The sequence below is a fragment of the Gopherus flavomarginatus genome, chromosome 1 (genome assembly GCF_025201925.1).
Source record: "Gopherus flavomarginatus isolate rGopFla2 chromosome 1, rGopFla2.mat.asm, whole genome shotgun sequence".
NCBI classification, from domain to species: Eukaryota; Metazoa; Chordata; order Testudines; family Testudinidae; genus Gopherus; species Gopherus flavomarginatus.
The window spans coordinates 69,604,173-69,629,796 of record NC_066617.1 but is presented as its reverse complement, the minus strand read 5'-3'; the positions used below and the strand labels follow the sequence as shown (position 1 = coordinate 69,629,796).

Sequence of the window (25,624 nt, the reverse complement as noted above, 5' to 3'; positions counted from 1 at the left end):
CCAACTCAACCTGATCAAAACAGAGCTCTATTTTCCTCCTCAGCCCTCCACTCTTCCTCCTTCAACCATCCACCTCATCTTCTCTCAGGTTTACATTCTGTGCCTTCTCTGACAACTCCTCACCGCCCCTCCAGGTTGTCATTAAATCAAGACACTTCTACGCATTTTGGACATCTGACCTGACCTTTCCTTTCCATCCCAACAGTCAAAACTTGTTCCCAATCTGATCTCCCACTTTGGGTACTCTTACCACCCCTCTGTTCCCACTCTGATACCATCCCTCCAAGCTGTCCAAAGTGTCTCAGCCAAAATTATCTTCCCCTCAGTGAGTATTGTTCTGTGTCTGTCTCCCACAGGGTTAACACTCCTCAGAAGACTGTCCCAGTAGCTGATTCTTGTACAGCACAGAACACGAGTTCTTTAAAAAAAAATAAAAAATAAATAAAATTCCCCAGCTATGTTTTCAGATATATTTTGGCTACACAGAAGTTATGTAAGAAATAAACAATTGATCATGCTGTGCAAATGCCTTGGAAAAACCACAATTTGAAGACTTCAATAACTCAGACATAGGTTAGGGGGTTGTTATAGAAGTGGATGGGTAAGATTTTGTGGCCTGAATTGTGCAGAAGGTCAGACTAGATGATCATAATGGTCCCTTCTGACCTTAAAGTCTATGAGTAAGACCCACCTACTTTTTCAATAGCAAAGTTTGGATGGATGATCAAGAGCTTTTTGCAAAGCCGATTCATAGATTTTTAAGGCCAAATGGGGACTATTGTGACAGTGCAGTGTGCTTTCTTGCATAACACAGGCAATTGAACTTTCTTATATAATTCCTGCATCAAGTCCAATAGTTGTGCTTGCACTAAAGCATTTCTTTAAAAAAAACAATCTTGATGAAAAAATTTCCAGTAGTCTGCCAGAAACCACATCTTCATTTACCTTGCAAGAAAAAATGTGAATTGCAGACCTCACTTGAGTTGTGTACTCTAGACCAGAGGTAGGCAACCTATGGCATGCGTGCTGAAGGTGGCACTTGAGCTGATTTTCAGTGGCACTCACACTGTCCAGGTCCTGGCCACCAGTCCAGGGGGGGGCTCTGCATTTTAATTTATTTTTAAATGAAGCTTCTTAAACATTTTAAAAACCTTATTTACTTTACATACAAAATAGTTTAGTTATACATTACAGACTCATAGAAAGAGACCTCCTAAAAAGGTTTAAACATATTACTGGCACGCGAAACCTTAAATTAGAGTGAATAAATGAAGACTCGGCACACCACTTCTGAAAGGTTGCCGACTCCTCCTCTAGACACGGGGCTGGATTCATTTTTTAAGAGCAGGGGTCCTGGTGAGTATCCATGTTCTCATCCTTTTTAATCATTTCAACCAGAGATCAAACCAATTTGGGGTCCTTGATTGATTTTCCACATTTCTTCCCTTTTGCAGACTGAGGCCTTTGCCCTCTGCAGTTTCCCTGTGTCCTGTGGAGTGGATAAGTCCAAACTACAATATTGCTTCAAACATCACATGTTCTCTCTGATATCAAGAGCCCGGAGAGGCTCTGTGGGGAAGTGGACAGAGGAACACAAGTATTCTTTCCCCCACCTCTATGGAGCAGCTGGGAAACTGAGGGACACCACCTAGAAAAAAAAGAAGCCTCAAATGCATCAGAGGGTGCAGGTAAGGGAACTTCCGATAAAAACTAGGGCCTGCTTCTATGAAGTGGGTTTAGAAGCTCCCTTGGACTTCCCTGCCCCGCTCTTCCAGTGACAAGAGAGGCAGGATAACAGCTCTGGAAGGGGGAGCTCAAAGTGGTTTCACTGAAGCGACCCTGAGGTCATCAGGAGAAGGAGCAATGATATTGCCTCTGCACACAGGCTGCCAGAGGATTTGGGCGGTGGGGGGACTGTTCTTATATTTGTGTTAGAAAACAGAGTGACAGGTCATCTCCACAAGAGCATATAAATTGTTATATTGATAAATGATTCATCTACTCCGGCTTTCTGTCTTCAACAGTAGCCAGCTTCTGACAGCCATTGCTGCTAAGAGAACTACTAAAGCAGGGTAAAAGATGGTTATTCACCTTTGTAACTGTTGTTCTTCAAGATGTGTTGCTCATATCCATTCCAATTAGGTGTGTGCGTGCCGTGTGCACGTTCATCGGAAGATTTTTACCTTAGCAACACTTGGTGGGTCGGCTGGGTCGCCCCCTGGAGTGGCGCTGTTATGGTGCCGGATATATATCCCTGACGACCCAACGGCCCTTCAGTTCTTTCTTGCCGGTTACTCTGACAGAGGGGAAGGAGGGCGGGTTTGGAATGGACATGAGCAACACATCTCGAAGAACAACAGTTACAAAGGTGAGTAACCATTTTTTCTTCTTGGAGTGCTTGCTCATATCAATTCCAATTAGTTGATTCCCAAGCCTTATCTAGGCGCTGGGGTTGGAGTGAGATGCTGCAGAATGCAAAACTGCTGAGCCAAATGCTGCATCATCTCTGGACTGTTGAACCAATGCGTAATGTGAGGCAAAGGTGTGAATCAATGACCAGGTAGCTGCCTGACATATTTCCTGGATGGGAACATGGGCCATGAAGGTGGCAGATGAAGCTTCAGCCCCAGTAGAATGGGCGGTGAGGTGGCTAGCCGGAATATGAGCCAAATCATAGCATGTACGGATACAGGATGTTACCCAAGATGAAAGTCGTTGGAATGAGACCGGTAGGCCTTTCATCCGGTCTGCCACAGAGCTGAGGTGACCTTCGGAAGGGTTTTGTTCTCTCAATATAAAAAGGCGAGAGCCCTGTGAACGTCTAGGGTTTGCAGCTGTTGTTCTCGACACGATGGGTGTGGCTTCAGGAAAAAGACTGCGAGGAAGATGTCTTGATTGACATCTGTAACTGATGAAAGGTGGACACCACCTTAGGGAGGAAGGAGGGGTGTGGTCGCAGCTGTACCTTGTCCTTATGGAATACCGTATACGGGGGGGGGGGGGGGAGGATCCGCTGTCAAGGCCCGAAGCTCAGATACTTGTCTTGCCGAAGTAATAGCAACAAGGAAGGCTGGTCTTCCAGAAAAGGTACAGCAGCGAGCAGGTGGCCAGTGGTTCGAAAGGAGCACCCATAAGCTTGGCTAGCACCAGGTTGACATCCCAGGTAGGGGTCGGGAGTCTGACTTGAGGGTACAAACGTTCCAATCCCTTGAGGAACCTTGAAACTATGGGGTGAGAGAAGACTGATCAGCCATTTTCCCCCAGGTGGAAGGTGGAGATGGCTGCCAGATGCACCTTTATGGAAGAGACCTATAGGCCCTGTTCTTTCAGGGACCAGAGGTAGTCCAGGACAGCAGGAACGGACACCAGCCTGGGGACTGAGTTACACTGAGCGCACCAGCAAGAGAAAAGCTTCCATTTGGCCAGATATGTCATCCTAGTGGAAGGCTTCCTACTGCCCAAGAGCACCTGTTGGACAGAGGCAGAGCAAGGCAACTCAGACTGGCTCAATCACGCTGTAACCATGCTCTGAGGTGAAGAGACTGCAGGTTTAGATGGTGAAGCCTGCCGAAGTTCTGTGTTATGAGATCCGGCCAGAGTGGCAGGGGCATTGGGTCTGCCACTGAGAGGTCGAACAACATAGTGTACCAGTGCTGCCTCGGCCACGCAGGAGCAATCAGGATCAGGTGGGCGCTGTCCCTGCGGAGCTTAAGACAGACTCTGTGGACGAGCAGAAACGGTGGGAAGGCATAGAGTAGGTGCCTCTTCCATGGGATCTGGAACGTGTCTGAGAGGGAGCCCAGGGAGCGTCCCTGGAAGGAGCAGAATACCTGGCATTTCTTGTTCTCTCGGGTGGCAAAGAGGTCTATGTGGGGAAACCCCCATTTCCAGAAAACAGAATGGATGATGTCCAGACAAAATCGACCACTCGTGAGACAGGAAGGATCTGCTGAGGTGATCCGCCAGAGTGTTCTGGACTCCTGGGAGAAAAGATGCTACCAAATCGATCGAGTGGGCTATGCAAAAGTCCCAGAGGTGGACGGCTTCTTGACAAAGGAGGGAGGAGCGTGCTCCGCCCTGCTTGTTTATGTAAAATGGCCGTTGTGTTGTCTGTGAACACTGATGCACAACGGCCTTGGAGATGGTCTCGAAACACCTGGCATGCTAGACAGACCGCTCTCAGCTCCCGCACGTTGATGTGCAAGGCCAGCTCTTGAGGCGACCAGACGCCTTGAGTGCGAAGGCCCTCGAGGTGGGCACCCCAACCAAGAGATGACGCGACTGTGGTTAGGGCCATCGAGGGTTGCGGTGGGTGGAATGGCATCCCTGCACAGACTAGAGTGGGGTTTAGCCGCCAGGTTAGGGAGCCCAGAACCTTCCGGGGAAGAGTGAGCACCGAGTCCAGGCTGTCTCTGCGTGGTTGGTATATTGACGCAAGCCAGGTTTGAAAGGGACGGAGGCGTAGCCTCGTGTGCTTGGTCATGAAGGTGCAGGAGTCTATGTGACCTACTTGGCTGAGGCAGGTGCGCACTGACATTGTCGAGAAGGTTTGAAGACCTCGAATAATTGAAGCCATTGCTTGAAAACGCGACTGCGGGAGGCAGGCTCTGGCCAGATTGGAGTCCAGAACTGCTCCGATGAAGTCTATTCTCTGCGTGGGTGACAGAGTAGACTTCTCTGTGTTGATCATCAGGCCTAGGCTCCCAAAGAGCTCTTTGATGATGCACAGGTGCTGCGACACTTGTAACTGGGAAGTCCCTCGAATGAGCCAATCGTCAAGATACAGGTAGACGTGTACCCGACGATGCTGGAGGGAGGCGGCGACTACAGCCATGCATTTTGTGAACACACGCGGAGCCGTAGAAAGGCCAAATGGAAGTACAGTGAACTGAAAGTGTTGATGGTTGACCACAAAACGGAGGTACTGTCTGTGTGGTGGGTAAACTGCAATGTGGAAATACGTGTCTTTCACATTGAGGGCGGCATACCAGTCTCCCGGATCCAGGGACAGGATAATGGTCCCCAGGGTTACCATGCGGAACTTCAGCTTTATCATGTATTTGTTGAGTTCTCGCAGGTCTAGGGTCGGTCGTAGACCTCCCTTTGCCTTGGGGATTAGGAAGTAGCAGAAATAAACCCCCTTGCCCCTCATGTCTTTTGGCACCTCCTCTATGACTCCCATGGCTAGGAGCTACTGGACCTCTTGTAAGAGGAATTGCTCGTGAGAGGGGTCCCTGAAGAGGGACGGGGAGGGAGAGTGGGAAGGCGGGGTTGAAACAAACTGGAGGTAGTATCCCACTTCCACCGTGCACAGGACCCAACAATCTGAAGTTAGCTGGGACCAGGCACGGAGGAATTGGGAGAGGTGGTTGAAAAAGGGAGGAGAAGGATCCGGTAGAGCAACTGGTGGGTCGCCCTCGGACGTCCCATCAAAAGTTCTGCTTGCCCCCTGCTGGTGGTTTAGGTGGCGCCTGATTTTGACCTCGAGGGCCAGACTGCCTCCGACGATTCCCTCTACCACGCCTTCTGCTAAAGTCCTGACGCGGCCTAGGCGGGGCGTAAGGGCGGTGTGGCTGGGGCCGGAAGGTCCTGCGTTGGGTCACTGGCGTGTGCATACCCAGCGAGTGCATTATAACGCGATTGTCCTTTAGACTTTGCAGTCTGGGGTAAGTCTTATCTGAGAACAGGCCCTGGCCTTTGAAGGGCAAATCCTGAATAGTTTCTTGTAATTCAGGGGGAAGGCCTGATACCTGGAACCAGGAGATATGCCTCATCGTCACTCCTGACGCCAGAGTTCTGGCTGCAGAGTCCGCTGCATCCAGAGAGGCTTGGAGGGAGGTTCTTGCTACCTTTTTACCTTCCTCAAGTAGGGCCGTAAATTCTTGACAGGACTCCTGGGGAAGAAGCTCCGTAAACTTCCCCAAGGACACCCACGTGTTAAAGTTATATCTACTTAGGAGGGCTTGTTGGTTTGCCACCCTAAGTTGAAGGTCCCCGGCCGAGTATATTTTGCAGCCTAGGAGGTCCATGCGCCTAGCCTCCTGTGACTTAGGAGCCGGGGCTTGCTGGCCATGACTCTCTCTCTCGTTCACCGATTGCACCACTAAAGAGCAAGGAGGTGGGTGAATGCAGAGATATTCATACCCCTTTGAGGGGACCACATATTTTCTCTCTACTCCCCTTGCTGTAGGTGGAATCGAGGCTGGGGATTGCCAAATGGCGTCCATATTAGCCTGTATGGTGCGGATAAACAGAAGTGCCACTCTAGTAGGTGCATCAGCCGATAGGATGTGCACGACAGGGTCCTCTATTTCAGGAACCTCCTCCACCTGTAAGTTCATATTCTGAGCCACTCGTCTCAAAAGGTCTTGATGGGCCCTGAGATCAATTGGTGGATGGCCTGAGGAGGATGTTCCCACCAGTCGAGGAGGAGGAGGAGAGTCCCAGGACCAGGGGTCCTGTGGGGGCTCCTGTACTTGAGGAGCGTCATCTGTGTCAGCTGGAACCTGGGTGTCTGCAGATGGTATCGGAGCCTCATCCGTGCCCGTGCGGGGGGGCAGGTTACTGTCACCTCTGGTACCCGGTGTTCTGACGGGGCCAACCGTAGAGCCACTGATGGAGCACCTTGGGCTTGGTGGTACGCCCACGGTGTCCAGAAGGACCAGTGATGAGGCCCTTGCTCGTGGCTCTGGCTCTATGGGAATATATGGCTGGGGACATCAGAGTCACGCTCCTGAGGATAGGATGCGCTACCAGCCTGCGATGACACCGATGTGTGTCTCGATGGCCATGGCGGTGCCGATAGACCCTGGGAGGGCGCCACTGTTCTGGATGCTCGGTCCTGGGACAGTACCGGGAGCTATGACGGTACCGCGAGCAAGACCGCAACCTTCTATCGTAGCGGTGCCGGAAGGTCGACTGGGATCTCGAGTCCCTTTGTCTGGAGCGACTGCGGGATACACGGTGCCGAGAGCGATGCCGTAAGTCGGGTCGGTACCAGGAGTATCCAGCCGGTGAACGTGATGTCGAACGGTGCTGCAAGTGCGACCGGTACCGCGATGGAGAGCGGTGCCAGGACTGCGAGTGGCACCGGGAGTGGGAACGGTGTGATAAAGAGCGTCTGTGAGATCGTGATCTTGAACGTCTCTCTGTTGGACCAACGGAAGGTGGCCTTACTAGGGCCGATTTTCCGATTGATTGTATGACCCGCACTGGCGGTTGAGGCCGTGTCGACTCCGTCATAGCGATGAGCTCCCTTGCCGTGGAGACAGTGGCCGGTGCAGAAGGGAAGGCAAGCTCAACCACAGCATGTGCCAGGGAGCTGTCAGGCACCGGACTCAACGGCCATTATGGGACCAGAATCGATGGTGCCGTGGTCAGTGGAACTGCGGCAGAGGACGATGCTGGACGAACCATCTTTGAAGAGCGCTCCTTCTGTGGAGCTGAAGCAGCTAGAGTGCTATGTTGCTTCCTGGGTCTCGGGGACAGGGAGCGGTGCCGAGCAGATGTCGGTGCCGGTAAGGGTCGGTGCCAGGGTTCCTTCTTGGTACTGGAGCGGTTCGGGGCCGAAGGGGCGCTCCTTACAGAAGCAGTCTGTTGGGCGCTTGGTACTGATGCTGCAGGACTAAGTGCCGACTCCATGAGGAGCTGTTTCAATCGAAAGTCTCGCTCCTTCTTCGTCCTTGGTTTAAACGACTTGCAGTTGCGGCACTTATCGGTAAGGTGGGATTCCCCTAGGCACTTGAGGCAGGAGTCGTGGGGCTCCCCTATTGGCATCGGCTTCTGGCACGCTGAGCACGGTTTGAATCCCAGTGCCCTGGGCATGGACCCGTATCAGGGTGGAGGAAAGGGGCTTATCCCCTCTTAAACTACATACACTAACTAATATTAACTATAACTACAAGAACTCAAACTATACACACAATAAACAGCAAAGAACTACGAGTAGCTAGGGACGTGGAGATCAGCAAAGCCGCGCTCCACAGTTCCAACGACCGTCACGGTGGCAAGAAGGATCTGAAGGGTCATTGGGTTGGCAGGGGTATATATCCGGCGCCATAATGGTGGCACTCCAGGGGGCAACCCAGCCAACCCATTGAGTGTTGCTAGGGTAAAAATCTTCCAAAGAACATGCAAGCGGCGTGCACACACCTAATTGGAATCTATATGAACAAGCAGAAGAAGGGAGTTTTCTCACTTTAAAAGGAAGTAGAGTCCCATCATCCCTCTTGAAGCTCTCCTGTTCTGCACAGAGTCCCCTCTTTTTCTAGAAAAGTGAACAGAGGATTAGATAGGCACATAAAGGGTCAAATAGCTTGGGTTAAAAAAAATACGCCTTGCCCTTTGTGTAAGGTAAACGTTCTGATAGCACAGAGGTGGGCAAACTACGGCCTGCAGGCCACATCCGGCCTGCGGGACCCTCCTGCCCAGCCCGAGCTCCTCACTAGGAGGCTTACCCTGGCCCCTCCCCTGCTGTTCCCCCTACCCCGCAGCCTCAGCTCACCCCGCCGCCGGCGCAATGCTCTGGGTGGTGGGGCAGCTAGCTCAGAGGCAGAGCCGGGTCCTGACCCAGTGCTCTGTGCTGTGCAGTGCATGGCTGTAGCGCTGCCAGCCACCAGTGCTCCAGGCAGCGTGCTAAAGGAGCAGGGAGATTGGATAGACGGCAGGGGAGTTCAGGATGGTGGTCAGGGAGCAGGGATGTGGACAGAGGTTGGGGCAGTCAGGGGATAGGATGGGGCAGGGGTCCCGGGGGGGGGGGACGTCAGAGGGTGAGAAGCGTGGGTGCGTGCGTGTGTGTGTGTGGGGGGGGAGGTTGGCCACAACCTCTCCCCTAACCCGCCCTCCATATAATTTCCAAAACATGATGCGGCCCTCAGGCAAAAAGTTTGCCCGCCCCTATGCTAGTAGTTGTGGGAAAGCCTTGTAGAATGTGGCTTAATTGTAAAAACTGGACGTGGAAGGTAACTGATAAGAGAAAAAGCCTTGCAGAAAGGGATCCCAGTTGTAAATCTTGTCTACTCCAGGCCTAAAAAAAGGGTCCAGTCTTAAACTTCCCCAAACTGATTCTTAGCTATCGGTAATAACACTTTTTTGTTAAAAGGTATAAAAGTGTACAGTCTGAAAGAGTTTATTACTAGTACCTGCTTCACCCCTATCTGGAACTAGCCAACATAGCTTTGAGCACCTCTGGGTCTAAACCTCTTATAAGTAGTGATCCAATACATATGTTATGGGGGTAGTAACTGTTTATTATTTAAGCTTTTAGACATGTTTAGCACAACTGTATGCCATTCAGCCTTTAGACTAAATAAAGGAATGTATAGTTAAATTGGTGTAGTGATAATATTCTAGTAATAATTCCAACCATGAGATTCAGTACAGAAATGTAAAAGTTAAATTTCTTCATGTCCAGCAAAGCTTTAATTCTATCAGAAAACAAGGGGCTCTCTCTCTCAATTCTGCTTTTGCCTGAAAGGCCTTCAATTCCTTATGGAACAGCTTTTTAAGCTTAATTGGCATCAAGACTGAGCTTCATAAATGCATGAAGCGGATGGTATGATGAGACTGCCTACTATAGCATGTAGCCGATCTGTGACTGCAAGCAGCAGTATCTCCAAGGGCCGGTGATGGAATACTAGATGGGGAAGGCTCCAAGTTACTAGAGAATTCTTTCCCAGGTGTTTATCTGGTGGGTCTTGCCCACATGCTCAGCATCCAAATGATTGTTATACTTGGGGTCAGGAAGGAATTTTGCCCCAGGTCAGTTTGATAGAGACCCTGGGTCTGTTTTTTTTTTTTTTTTTTTTTGCCTTCCTCAGCAGCATGGGGATAGGTCACTTGCAGATTTAAACTGGTGTAAATGGTGGATTCTCTGTAACTTGAGATCTTTAAACCATGATTTGAGGATGTGCCAGATGTGGCCTTCAGGAACACTCCACACATCCCAGCCAAGCATCTCCACCAGATAAGAAAACGCCCAAGAGAAAGCAAAGACGACATGTTCCAGGAGGTCTTGCAGTGCTCCAATGCAGAAAAAAAGGAATGAAAGGAGTGCTGGGAAGGCAAATGGCAGGACAGAAAAGAGAACCATGCATCTGAGGTCTTTAAACCATGATTTGAGGACTTCAGTAACTCAGATATAGGTTAGGGGTTTGTTACAGGAGCGGGTGGGTGAGATTCTGTGGCATGCATTGTACAGGTCAGACTAGATGATCATAATGGTTCCTTCTGACCTTAAAGTCTGTGAGTCCGAGTCTCTGTTACATGAGTGGGCGGGTGAGGTTCTGTGGCCTGCAATGTGCAGAAAGTCGGACAGTCCCTTCTGACCTCAAAGTCCATGAGTAATTCCACCATGTGGCGGTGTCAGAGAAGGATCTGCATTTTAGTTACAGAAGCCAACTGGGTGGCAGCCCAGAGCTACTGAAGGTATTATTCTGCCTTTAACTGTGAAATTATTGGATTCTGAACTACATTAGTTATGTGAGGGGTCAAGCCTGAAGTTTTAACCTTACAGCAGTCATGCAACAGCTGCTCTCTATGCACCTTTCATGGCTCTGTCCCATGCCAAATCTTAAGGTTAGAGCCCTGTCTGCATACCACTGAAAAAAGACCTAAGGAAACTACAGGGCTCCTCCCTTCGCAGAATATATCAGTACTATCGATTTCTGAATGCAAATGTGTTTATACAGCAATTCATGCTCACAATGTTGCTGTGAGAACTTCGTTCCACAATACTCCATGTGTGACAATGCTGATGGTTAAAGATTCATGGTTTAAACCAAGGGTATCAAACTTATTCTGTGGTGAAGGGCATTTACCCTTTTGGCTGGATTCCACAGAGTAGAGAGACAAGGTGAGTGAGGTAGCATCTTTTATTGGACCAACTTCTATTGATGAGACAAGCTTTTGAGCCACACACAGCTGCTTCACAGACCCAGGAAATAAGCCAGCCAGTTGCTGAGGCACACATTTTTTAGTAATGCCTCAGGGAAAACTCCCTCTGATTGGCTGCTTTCCCCACTTACCTTCCTCCTTGGAAAGAATAGCCAAACAGGACAGCTGCAGAGGTAGAGCTCTCTCCCTCCCGCCCCTCAGGAGCTCACACCCATCTCAAGACAAGAGGGAGCAGAAAGAGCCTAGCAACTCAGGGCAGCTGCTCCACTTCCCCTTTCCCTCTTGTGAGCAATGGTAATGATGTATTCTTTCCCTGCTTCCCTCTCCCTTCCTGCAACACTGGGCTGAGAAGGGGGAGAGCGGATACCTGCTGCAGTCCCCCTCCTCCACTCCAAAAATAGACTGGTGAGGGAAGAATCCCAGGAGCTGCAGAGATGAGGCTGGGACCAGGGGCAGAACTGATGGCAGGACTGGGGGACAGGATTGGCTTAGATGGGAGAGAATTAACTGCTGGGCAGGAGGATAGGAGATGTGGGGTGAAGAGACCCTCCCCACCCCCACAGCACTGGAGGCAGCTTTCTTCCACAAGGCTGAGCTGCTTAGAGCAGCAGGAAGAGGCAAAAGGGAGTGAGAGGCAATTGCTCTTCTGGGCCTGGTGCTGCATGGCTCAACAGTGGCAGCAAGTGGGGAGAAGTTGAGAAGGAATCTCCTGTTCGAGATCTGGTGAGAGCTCAGTTGACTGTGACCAGTCAGGCACAATCTCGCTCCTCCCCAGCTCTGCCTCTTTTGAAGTGTAGCATGTCCAGGCTGGATGCCTTAGAGGAAGAGTGAGCTCCAGACAGGAGGAAAAGATCTTGTGGGCCCTATGTTTGACACCTCTGGTTTAACCTAATTGTTTCTCTAGATGCAGCTTAGCTGGAGAAATATCCTCCTTGAACTGCTTGCCTCCCACTGGATTCTCTTATATAAATAGACAGAAGTAGCACAAGCCTACTCCTAGCAGAGTTAGCTTGAATGTTTCAATCTGCCTCTTGTGACCATATGACCCATTATACTTGGACCTCTGCAGTCAGAAGGGTTATGTTCATTCATTTCATTATTACATATGTGGAGCTGTAAGCATAAGTTAAATAACTCATGCGTTTCTGAATGTCTCTTTCCTGTACATGGCATCACAGTATTGCCAACCTCAGGAATTCAATTACAAATAAAAATAAAAAAATAAAATAAAAAACCTTGGGGCTCATTTTATTTGCCTTCTGAGTCTTTGGGGTACATTCAGGTCCCATTTTTAACCTTCTCTCTGCAACCATGAGAGTTGGAATTTTTGTTTTTTCTAAATGAAAGCTGAGATTCTCACATATGACTGCAGAAGAGGGGGCTTTAAGAAAAAATACCCGGTATCACAAGACTCAAAATAAAATCATGAAAGTTGGCAACACTGCAAAGTGCAACTTTAGGACAATGCTATGTTAATTGAACCATGTCAAACACATCACTTTCAGAGCAACCACTACAAGCAATAGACTCAAAATCTCAATTGTAATGACAACAGCTTTACTGTCCAACAGCAAAACTATACACAGGGAACAGCAATTCTTCCCCTTTCAAGCTTTCCTGGGCTGAAAAACTGGTGAACAGATCCTCAACATTACAAAGGATAGGGTTTAGTTTGTTTAGTGTAAGCCAGGTAGCAGAGATTTTTGTGCCAAACATACACACATTTTTGCTTTTGAATAATATAGACTAATTTAAGGAAGAAAATGAATACACTGACAACAAAGCAAGCTATGCAAATCTTTAAAGTTATCCTTTCTTCATAGTTTGAAACACAGTGAACCACAGATTTTTTAAATGGTGAGAAAATGGGTGCCTTCCGGTATTAGAAATTACCAATATCAAATTGTCCTACTTAGGTTAATGAAAGTTTCTCACTTTTCTTCTTCCAAAAGCTGAGCAGAAAAGTGTTTGCTATTTTAAAAATAAGATGACAAAATTAAAAGGGCAACTGCTAGCCAAGGAATGAAAATATTTCTAGAAGAGAATTTAGTCAACTATTTCTGCACACAATATTACTTTTATATTTATCTGAATATCTGAGTTTGATAGAATGTGACATGCTGAATGCTGTAAGAATGTTAGACAAAATAAAAATGACACACAAAGGTTTTTGTTTTTTTTTAATAAATATTGAATTTTATTTCTTCATTACAAGGTAAACTAGTATTGCAGTTTAAGACCAACAAAAAGGTTGGACAGTAAATTGCTAAATAGTCTTCTAAAGGCTGTAAGAAAGGTAATTAAAAAAGAAAAACAATGAAAAAATGAAAATTAATGTAAAATTCCAAGCATAATATGAAAAAGGAATGAGTCTTAATAAAGTTAATTTAGAATCCTAGGTGCCTCAATTGAAAATGTATTCAGAAATGCACCTTACCTTGCTGAGAAATCTAGGTCTCCAGAAACTCAATACCTTATGACACTCTTTGGCCTGCTGGTATTAGGAAGCGGTTACTATTCATAAAAACCTTTTTGAGTCAGGCATTCATACAGACACCAATCAGTTTACAATTTGCAATGCAATAAGTCTGCATTTCTATTAATACAAAAATTTCCAAGGTCCCACTTTAAAATTATGTCTCGAACAATTGCACCTTTGAGTAGAATGGAGATCAGAGAGAAGAACAGTACAGGAAGACCACATAACCTTTAAAGGCTGAAGGAGTCATCAGTGCTAGTTACTCTTTGTAAATTTCCCAAAAAGGAATTTATTCTCCTTTCTAATACTACCTATTTTTCTTTTCAAGACATCAGTAATAGTAAGCAAACTGAACTAGACATCACGTATTCAGAATGCATACCCCTTATTTTCTCAGCTTTATAGGATGTCATGGGAATGTTATTAAATAACACAACACGTGGCAACAATATGAACAGTTCAAAACCTTTTCTACACAAAATACATTAAACAAGGGGCTGTGGTGTCAACAAGCTCTATTAATTGGTTATATTACAATTCTATTAATGATGAAGTCTGTACATTTAAGATTATTGTATATGTTACTATCATGTTTGGTTGGGAAATTTCAAATTAAATTTCTCCTTTTTTCAAGGAGATAAACTATAAATTTGACTACCTGCCAGTTAGCACCTGTAACTAAACTAGTTACAACTGGGGGTAAGGAAAGGACTCAAACCTCCAAATCTCAACAGGCCTCAAAGGTTCAAAACCTAGAGGGGCCCTTTATCGTGTCTGATCCAACACAGGAAAAATCCTGAGAGAACATATGACCATGGATATTTCCACGAAAAAACAAACTTTGTGTTTGTTCAGCCTCTAAGCAGAGCCTACAATTGATCTGGATCTAAGATGACCCTTTAGACCATCTCTATATTAAAAAGATGCCATTTTATCAATATTGTAAACATTACAGAATCTTTAATATGGAACTTTTCACCATGAGTTATCCTACTGTAAAAAAACCTAAATTGTAGGATACTACCAGAGGTTCCGAATAATGCAGTGTCTTGCCTTATATGCTAAAATCATTTCACTACACTAAAGACATATAATATCACCCACTACCTGAATAATTTTGATCATCCTAAAAATTAATGCTGCTTCTTTCCAAAGTCAAAAGACATACTGCCTGCTACAGGAAATCTGTATATTCTGATCACTACTTTTCTTCTATGAGAATATGAAGTTTTTATTTTTGAAGTTCAATGCAAAGGAATTTAGGGTCTTAAGTCTTTCAAGTGTAAATGAAATATTAAATATACTTTTTTTTATATAATGCTATATGACACAGTGTACCTCACCTAGCAAAAAGCCAGGGTTTTAAGTCCATAACCTAGTTTACACAAAACACAGTGATAAACAGTTTATGCAAGGGGCATAAGATTCCATAAATAAAATTAGTAAAAAAAGAAAAGAAGTCAGTAAATTGTACATTGACAGAAGTAAGAAAAGGAAAAAAGAAAAAGTATTTCTAAAAAGAATGCCATGTATTTTTACTAGAAACATAAATGACAAATATTTACAACATTTAAATCTGCAATTAACCACATGTAGCTAGGGAAAACATTTACAAGGACCTGGGTATGCAACTAAGCATAATCAGATTGAAAAAATACAGCATTAAAAAAAAATCCACAAACCTCAATACTCTCAAAGAAACCAAATCAGAACATCCACTCATAAACAAGTTAAAGCCTAAATTTAATAAGGTATCTTTTGTCATACACACACAAATGCAATAGCTATTTGAGAGCCGAATTCTATGTATTTTTTTTTTAAATTGACAAATGTCTGTCTTGTGTAATACAATCTGAATTTAGGGTGTTGGCACATTAAAGAACAGAGAGGGAATGAGAGCAAAAGGTGCATGTTTCCCCAATATATTCTACTGTTTTTCAGTCTTTAAAAACACCTTTTTAGAAAGAAGACTAACTTTCTTAGCTAACCTGACTGTAAAAGTAAACTTATTTTTGTTGCTTTAAAAAAAATCCATTATTTCAGGTAACCATTTAATCCTTTGGACAAGAGCCATATCATGTTAACTTAAAATGTTACTTATGAATGCCCACATACAAATTATCATGTACTTCCTAACAGACTGTTTTGTCCTTTCACAAACAGAAGGAGAATAAATACAATTGGATACCAAAGAACATTTCAAGAAAAATTAATGCATCATCCAGGTGCAGCATCACCTGCTGGTAAACTAACAAACTGACATCTCCTGAGAGGGCACAGAAATTTTTCAGTACTGCTTAATAAACTGAAGCATGATACAAATTCCATTGCAGATCTAATTACACACATGAAACATATAATGGGACATATTCCTTTTTGGCGTCTGTAAGGGTTTTTGGATTATTTTTATACACACACATGATCTTTTCGCTTTAAACCAGAACAGATTTGACAAAAGTAAACCCACAATGAAGAGATAATCCATCTAGTCACAAGATACATCAGATTGCTATCTAACCACTCAAACTATATACATATTGAGATAAGGTAGAAATTAGGGTACTCATATATTAGGACCTCACCAATAAGCCACACAGATTTCTATTAAAAGTTTAACTTTTCCGTTGGATATTTTGGTGCCTCCATTGCCAGCAATGGAAGTCTCTACAGAAGGATGAGGAAGGGAAAAAGAAATGATACCCAATGTGGAAAGAGTAACAGTATCATTCATCAATTTCAGACAACTAAATTGAACAAAATCTTGGTTCCTACTTAATTTTTTTAAATTTTAGTGATGAAATTAAAAAATACTTCTTTTCTGGGTTTAAGCTTTCTAGCCATGTGGACACATTACTTACCTGCTGCCCCTTCGGTATTAGCTATTTCCCATGTACAGGTATATGCAGGTTATTTCTTCCCTTAAACTTATTACAAGTAACAGAAAATAAACAATGTTTGTTAAGAAAGCTAAGAAGTTACATCAGAACTAGTTAAAACCAACCTATTCACAAAAACAGGAAAAAGTCATGTGACTTGTTTGATACAATGTTTAGTATACAAAGTTTTAAAAGTCAGTTTTCATTTTTAAACAGGGTTAAACATCTGAAAGTCAAAAGCAAGTAGTTTGACAAACACCTATAATCCCGTGCATGAGAACCTGAGGTACAGAATTTAAGAAATAAAAATGTGCAGAGGCATGTGGGCAAGTCCAATAGTATCAGCCTATCTGCAGAAAATCTAGCGTGATGGTAGGTGACAAAAATTAAATTAAGAGTCTCAGTGTTTATATAAAGCTTTTGCAGTTGCACAGGATATAGGCCCCAGTTCAATAAAGCACATAAGCATGTGTTTTCCTGAATAGGGCCTTAATATTTAACATAAAATTAAGTTATAAAATAAACCAATGATTTGTTTTAAAGACTACCTTTTGAAGCCACTGAGGTCTTGAAACTTAGCTTAAAACGTTACAACATGCTCTGCAAGCTATCTGTATAAGAAGTGAAAACTTCTCAGACTAAATCTATTAAAGTGACTCAAACTATATTTTAAGAATGAACATCCACACCACTCTGCAAAAGCAAATTGTAAATTTGCCAAGTGTTATACACACTTCCTATTATTCTAATTTTTATCCTTCATAAAATTTAGAACAAATTCTAGTCATTTGAAATTTGCTTTCATTCTTTAGTTCATACACTGATATTAAAATGTTTGAATTCCAACTTCCAATAAATTGTTTTTAGACAAGTTTGCAAAACCTCATGACTAAATCTATTTCACTTTTTGTTAAGGCAGTAAGGTAGTCCCCACTAGTGCACAAGGGATGTACAAGTGCACCGTCCCCCTTTTACACAGATGTGTGGATAAACCCCAGTTTTAAGAAAATACCAAGCCCACTGGAATCCATATTATCTGAAAAAGTGGAAACATCATGACTGGTTTCATCGGTCACATTTTTCTAATATACAGCTATGTACAGACTGCCTATGGCCTTGGAAAACCTAAACAAACACAAGCATTATTAACATAAAACCGTAAACAACTGCAGCTGTATTTCAAAAAGGCCAGCATTTCCCCAACATTTACAGTTTACATTATTTTCATTTAAACTCTTGTGTCTTAGTCCAGCTGCATGTTGTAGGAGACAATTTTCAGTTTACTAAAATAATCAACCTAGGAGTTCCTCTCCCCAAAACAATGACAGACTATGTGGATCACAGAATGTCAATCAAACTGCAGTTTTTACAATTTTACATGCCTTTCAGCAAATTCACAGGCCATCTATGTAAAAATTGCTGGAAAGGCAAATTATTAAAGCCTTTGTGTAATCATCTATTTGTATATCAAAATCAAATGTGAGAGTGGCATTAGTATTTTTAAGTCACTGAACGCAAGATTAGGTTGATGCAAATGCAAAAACTGTATTGCAATGCTTTTTAAAGACAGTATAAATGTTTTCATAGAATCATTATCTTTAAATATTGCTGAACACAAGACTTTCCCTGAGGTGTAAACATCAAATAACTTGAACAGCTTTACACATCAGCCCCATTAAAGAGTTTATTACAACACTACATCTACTGTAATCAAAGTGGTGCTGTGTACAGACATTATCATATGAACATTTTTAACAAGAACAAACTACTATAAAAACAAGGATTTACTTGACTTTTTTTCCAATTGCTTGCACATTATAATTGCCAAATGTATATAACCAGTAATAAAGTTGCAAAAGCTATAAGTTTTAAATCACACAGGTTTCCCTCAAATAAAACAGTTAAGCAACATAAAAAAGTAAAAGAGCTACTGGTTACCATGTATGCAGATTTGCTTTATTCAGATCTATTCCTGTTCATTTTATCCATGAATCCTTACAGGCTCAGTTCAATCACAAGAAGCAAACTGCTGGACAAGCATCTTTCCATGAAGAATGTTTCTAGTCTTTGCAAGGTGTTCCTCTTCCTTCAGCTGTAATGTGTCAAAATTTGTGATGTAGATTTTTGCTAGTCCCCATAATACACAGAAAAATGTTGGCTTAACTATACATACACAAGTCGTGCACCTACTTCATCATAATATAATCTAACACAAATAAAAGCTATCGAAGCAGTAGCTACCTGTTTGTCTGAAAATTCTCAAAGTGTAATTGTTCTATAAAATCTATTTTTACTAAATGTTAATAGTTGTAACAAGAAAGCTGAAAAAATGCAATTTAACAATTAATGTACCAAACCACAAGAAACAAATAGCTACTGTTTCTGTGAATGATGGAAACATTTATATAGAACATTTCCTGAAGTATTCATACTGCAAGAGTCAATAAGAAAAGTACTTGGATGATGCTGCTACAACCAGATTTGTTCTTTACATTTTTACCCACCCATTTACAGCAATTCTAAACTGGTTCTTTCACAATACTGCACTAAATGTTTAGATTAGTAATATATTTAACAGTGCACAATACTTTTTGCAATTTATCAGCTTGATACCAAAGTTACAAAATTTGGAAACTAACAAATTAATAGGGGCTCTGGATTTTAAAAAACGAGTACTGTCACAATTACAAAAACCCACTTTGTTTAAAAAAATACAATACAGATGAGAATTCAGGTTTCCCACACAAGAACAAAACAAAAACAAAACACCCTACATCCTAGTTAGACTAATTATTTCAGCAATCAATGTATCTAATAAAGGAATCACAACATCTCGTTTAAATATAATTGTAGAGCTCACATAATACTTGGATGGTATAATTCCATTCACTGATGCTTCATTTAAATTTCATTACAACACACAACTAGTCAATTATACGTTATCAACAGGTCACAATTTCTACATTCAACAACTTCATAAGAATTTAAATCAAGTTGCTTAAAAGAACCAAACACATTAACTGGTCATTAAAAAAAAAAAATCAGACATTTAGAGAAGCAATTTCATGAACACACACCAATGCACAGCTGTCATAAAGATCCTTGTGCTACTATAATGGTTCAAGATAATTAGGAAGCAAACTTGTATTGTATGGATGATAGATAATTAGTTGTCCTTCCTTCCCCGACAATCACCACTAATGTTTGATTTAAAAAAAAATAAACAAACAAAAAAGAGTTTATTATCTATATACTACAGTCTGCATACAGCAGAATCACTGAAATTTGAGCTAGTGCCTGGAAGACCTTTTCAAATTCATGAACTTTGTTATCAAGTGACAAATGTATTGACTAGTGACTTCCTTTGGGGATTCTCTCCTCCAAAAGAGACTAGATCCCCACAGCTGCTTTTAAAACTCGATTTTTCAATAGCAAAGTAGTACTAAAGTGTCACCTGCATGTAAAACAAACATTTGCAATTGAAAGCTAAGTTATTAATGCAAACAAGGGATCTCAATGTTTCAGAGGAGCAAATAAATAAATGACAGCTGCGAGACTGCATGTCAGAATTTGCTGCTCTTGCAATACGTTGTGCAGAAATAGTGGATCTTTCAGCACTGTTACAGTGACAGTTAACAGATCCAAAAGCATCAATTTGATTTACAATACTAACATAAAAAGTTTGAGTCCAATGGGAAAGTTTGCTAGATTTTCTAGAGTTCATAAAGAATCACAGGTACTTTTGAAGAACCTGTACAGGATCACCACTTTTTAATTTCAGGCACTATGCAGATTCTAAGAGACTGTCAAGATTATACTGAAGCTAAATTACAAATTACAAAACATAAAACACTAAAATTCCCCAACTAGTATAAATTCTCATTTAAAAAAAAAAATCAACCTGTCAACATATTCTGGCTAATTAGCAAGCTTAGATTTAATGCTTCCTATAGTAGGAAATAAATCTGTATGCACAACATTTTCAACATTCTACTTTGTAGAAAACTGAAGTACAAAACAGCTTATAAAAAGGGTGAAATTCAAAAGGTTACAGATTGTTTTTGGTTTTTTTTAGTCAATGCCTTTTGGCAATACCACTTCTTTCTTTGTCTAAGAACTGCTTATTTCCATAAAGAGTCTTCCAGTGTTCCTATTAATAAAACTGATTTTTTTCCCTCACATTTTAAATATCTTACTTGTAGAATAGCCTGCTTAAGGCTAAATCTTTTGGTCTTGGTCTACGTCTCCCCACATCACCTAAAAGTAGTCTCAAAAGACTTTGCTCACCTCTTATGGTATATTTATGTAACGATTTAATTTGCCAGCGTTGGGTATTTTTTTGGTTTTCATATACAAAGTGAGATTATCTTCATTTTCTAATATACATTTTTTAACGTGGCTCAACAGGTTTTTTTTTGGGTGGAGCTTGCAGTAGCAGCTTGAAATTTTTTTTTAAACCTCTGCATGTCCCATATAAGTATTTTAACAGCTACGAAATGAAAGTCTGACAACTCTCTTCTATCGTTATATTTAAAAGGTTTTAAGTGCATATGTCCTTTAAATAAATGCAATTCCCTAACCAAACGTATCCATTTCAAGGAAGTTACAGTCTATCATCGTATATTCACATTTGGGGGAGGAGGGGGAAGAGGTAAAAATACAGATTTATTCCACATACTAATAGTTCCTAACGTGTTCATGTACTGCAATAAAGTTTTCCTTTTATCTTATTTTATACACAAACAAAATCATTAACACACAAAAGTCACATCTCACAAAAATTCAGTTTCAAGGCTGAATGAAATTCATTCCTCAACTCAGCCTAGTGTCCATAATATTACAAACCTCCCAAAAGTGTTATATTTTTCAGTAACACTTACACGCGACAGAGTGAGCAGAGAACAGTTTCAATCATGACTCTAAATTCATTTGCTCCTCTGAATTTAAATCAGAAGACATTGTATGAATTCATCTCTGCTGATCATTAGTGTAAACGTTACTATTCTTTCACTACTCTTACATATTATGCTTCTTCATCTATTACTACTGTACTTACCTTACACTTTTGTTCAACCTTAATGTATACTTTAAAGTTGACACCAAAACCACCCGTACCCCACAAAAATAACTATTATGAAAGGAAAATATATTCCCAAACTCCAGTTTCATGTTGCTATTATCCCAGATTGTCTATTCTTTGAAAATAACTGGTAACTTAGTTCATAAATGTGTTCAGCAGAGAGATTTGCATTTTCTAACCAATTTGCCTAACAAATTAGATTTTTAATGTTGCAGTGTTTTACTCATAATAAAACAGACTACTAAAAATATGACATCAATATACTGAAATATACACCCTTTTACAGAATACAGAAAATTTTCATAAGGATTCATTAAAAAAATAAAATGCAATTTCTCTCTTTGAAAAGAAGAAACTAGGTTTTAGTTTACAAATTAAAAAGCCATTAGGCAAGTATCTTTCACATTCAGGTATGAGGAAGACACAGAAAGGCAGATCAAGCTGCCACAGAGAAACATAAAAAGGGAAATATGTTGGATTTTTTAAACAAACTTAGTTCTCAAACCACAGTAAGCAAAAGGATAAAACCTAACCCAATTTATTCATTCATTGGACAATACTGTATCCAGTCCACCCTTTAACAGTTTTCAGATGTAAAGCAGCCACCTTAAAGATACATTTATTGTGGAACTGCTTGCTTCACAGTGCAAATTTCAGTCAGACATTGACTGTACAACTGAAGGGAAAAGAGATAATGTAAGGTGTAGGGAAGATGGAAATATAAAGAATCCCAGGCAGCAATGTGTGCAGACAAAAAAGATATCCGATACCAACAGGATTGAGAAACGGTACACCATTATACATTTGAAAAGAGTTAATAGGCAAGATTTTAGTTTTGCTTTTTTTTAAAAAAAAAATTCAAACATTTTATCAGAGCACCCTCGAAGGAGATGATGAAAGTGCAGAAATTGTTCGAAGGCACTGCAAATTTTTAAACGATAGACTACCCACTCCCATAAAGCATTGAGGCAGTCGCAAATACAACAAAATAAATTTTATAAAGCAAAAAAGGAAGAGCATACCACTGAGGTACAGCTTCTCTTTTACACTCTCTCCTCCAGAATGAGTTTCGTGAATTTAATCAAATGTACAAAAAAGCATGATACCTCTTATGAGGAATGCTAGCTCTACAAAAAAGGGCCTATTACTTTGACAGAAGTAAAGAGTTTTCACAGTATAAGGAAATAGAAAGACATAATATTGCACATTCTATAGCTGTTGCCATCTTTTTCAGTTTCCAAATTAACACCATGTTTCTCCAAGTACAATATTTTTTAAAATCAGAAACTAGGTGTATCTGAGAAAAATGGTAGCAATATCTCCAATAATTAACTATCACTGAAACAATGCCAAATTGCTTAGTACAGTTAGGCATTGAACAGTACTACTGTATTGTTTGAGATACGCTAATAGTTATTCATTTTAATAATAAAACAATCAATCTGCAAAATAAATATTTTTCTATTAATTGCAACTTCTCAAAAAACAGGCTCATTTATCTGACATTTACAAGTGACGTGCTTGTCAATCTTATGAGCATTCAACTTTATTTTCCATGGAAAACAGGAATCTACCTGTAACAATGTATTATCAAGTACAATATTCTTCTACAGACACAGAAACGACAAGTTGTGAGAGTTTTTTGGTTTTTTTAAAGCGATACTAATACTCAAGATCAGCAGTTCTCAAACTGTGGGTCGGGACCCCCAAGTGGGTCACAACCCCTTTTTAATGGGGTTGCCAGGGATGGCATTAGACTTGCTGAGGCTCAAGGCCAAAGCCTAGGCCCCACCACCCAGGGCCAAAGCCAAAGTCCAAGGGCTTCAGCCCTGGATAGTGGGACTCAGGTCACAGGACCCCACCTGGGGCTGAAACCCTTAAGCTTTGGCCTCCTTGCCCATGGTGGTAGGTTCAGGCTCAGGCTTGGGTCCCCCTCTTGGGTCACGTAGTAACTTTTGTTGTCAGAAGAGGATCACGGTACAATGAAGTTTGAGAACCCCTGCTTAAAATTATTTTACTACAGATGGACACAAGTACTTTATTTTGGGACTGTATACTCCAGAAGTACACTAGAAGGCTTAAGGATTTTGCTTACAGTGGTCTGAGAACAGGAAGAGAAATAAGTTATGAAAAATGGAGCACAAAGTCTACATACATATTGAATATTACAATGTTTGTGTACTTTTCTCTTTGCAGTTCATTCCAAATTCAGTTTAATTGTGCAAAAAAAATTATACAATTAGAAAACAGCTATCCAAATAACAAAAACATAAAATGAAATAATGTGTAACATTCAGAAGTTATTAAAATCCAGACAGTGAGATTAAGATGGGACAGTAATAGCTGAAATACATAACTGAACCACCAGTTAAACTAAAACTTTTCTAAAAATCAGGGGCTAATGTTGATGAAGTTACATTACTTTTCTGTTTGTACATGTTCATTTTGGTGTTACTCCTCCTCTAAATCAGATTCCTCTGATTATTAAACACATAGGTTCTTGATTTTCTAGATTACTTTACATCAGAAAGTTGTACTTTTTTAAAAAATCAACCACCGTTCTGCACTTTTACATTAATAATTATACCACTATATTAGCAAAAGTTACAGACTTCAGAAAAACATTCAAATTAAGTAACTATTTGCCAAGATTACACTGGCAATGCACATAAGGACCAACCGCTCAACTGAAAGCGCATAAGCCAGCTTGACAACTTAGTTTTTGATTTCTAAATGTACAAACAGAAGTGTGAAAATTTGATATGATACATTTGATTTTTTTTCAATAAAACTGTATAAAACATTATTCAAATTTAATCCAGCTATATGAATGCAAGTAGATACAAACGACAAAATGAGTAATAAAAAACTGATTAATGTTTCACAGCATACAAAACTTTACAATGAACTTTTAAAACCCTTCTAAAATGAGCATGTTTAACATTTTTATTAAAATATGCCAGTAGGGTATCACAGCACTACTAAATTTACATGGGAATAAAGAGAGGAAAACCACTGTCATTCATATCTTTTAGGCATAGACAAACTCACATTATCTGGTAAAACACTAACATAAAGGGTGATGTTCCTCTCAGTATTCCTATTATTTTAGTAAGTGTCTGGGAACCTTTGGTTACTGTTCATAAACAAATCTAATGCAAACCTCCTCCACTCCCAAAAAAAGTATAAAAACATATATCCTGGTGAAAATGAAACACACGCCAGAAGATTACTGAAATTAAGCACTTAACAAAAACTACAAAAATTAAGCCTTTCTTTAAAAGGACAACAAGACAAACTGTTTACAATTTATCTTTTAAAATACCAACTTCTCATTTGCATGTAGTTCACTAAATCTGTCCTTTAAATAAAGTTATTGCAGTCTATTTTCCTCTTGAAGAAGGGGAATATATCTACTCAACTCCTCTTAATTCTAATGAAAGTCCTGGTGCACAACACACAAATTTAAAGGGAGGTTGCATATGTAAATCCTATGTGTACTCAGAGTTGAATAAATAATAATTCAGATAATCTCACACCGCATGCTTAAAATGTGCAAGCATATAAATAAATAAAACAAAACCATGTTATGGTAAGTACTAAATGCAACCATGTTCCCCCCTGGACACTTTGTGGGAGAAAATATATCTATACTTCGTATAGAAGTTCCATGATACAGACACTTGGTCTGAATATACGAAAATATAAAGCTTCAATAATCAACTGCATCCAAAGTAACTTCCCATCCTAAATTTTTATTTAGGGAACTTCAAATTAACAATATTTAATATAATTTACTCATCTCCCACCGAAGAAGTGAAAGCCTTGGAAATGCAACTATCATTCAGCTCATCTGGGTTACCTCCTACACAATACTACCTACGTGTAGCACTTAAATACAGCAGAACCTCAGAGTTATGAACACCAGAGTTACGAACTGATCAGTTAACCATATACTTCATTTGGAACCAGAAATACCAGAGATCACCGAAAAAAGCAGCAGCAAATACAGTACAGTATTGTGTTAAACGACAACTACTAAAAAAAGAGAGAGAAAGTAGCATTTTTTTCCTGCAAAGTACAGTTTCAAAGCTGTATTAACTCAGTGATCAGTTGCACTTTTTTGGAAGAACAACCACAACGTTTTGTTCAGCATTACAACCTCCATGCCCGGGGTGTTCATAACTCTGAGGTTCTACTGTACATTTAAAAACAAATTTGTGGTAGCTAAGGAAAATCCGCTTTAATGAAAGAAATCACATTCAACCATGTAAATTTGAAACTTTTTGTTCTGAC

At 41.2% G+C, this 25,624-nt stretch overlaps 1 protein-coding gene and 1 long non-coding RNA gene across 7 annotated transcripts in view; both read right to left on the bottom strand.

Moving 5' to 3' along the window:
- Positions 1-1,139: 1,139 nt before the first annotated feature.
- Positions 1,140-4,089, bottom strand: LOC127042723 (uncharacterized). The gene is made up of 2 exons (XR_007772025.1): positions 2,092-4,089; positions 1,140-1,648 (listed from the first exon to the last, which is right to left on the bottom strand). It is a non-coding gene; the product is annotated as an uncharacterized LOC127042723 (long non-coding RNA).
- Positions 4,090-13,060: 8,971 nt separating this feature from the next.
- Positions 13,061-25,624, bottom strand: part of CPSF6 (cleavage and polyadenylation specific factor 6) — a 47,362-nt gene continuing 34,798 nt past the window's right edge. For 4 of the 6 annotated variants that reach the window (XM_050935523.1, XM_050935526.1, XM_050935527.1 and 1 more), the window contains one exon: positions 15,097-18,340. The gene's annotated coding sequence lies outside the window, so the exon portion shown is untranslated. Of the gene's footprint in view, positions 13,179-15,096; positions 18,341-25,624 lie in introns of those variants that run through there. The other 2 variants (XM_050935524.1, XM_050935525.1) reach the window with 1 other exon arrangement.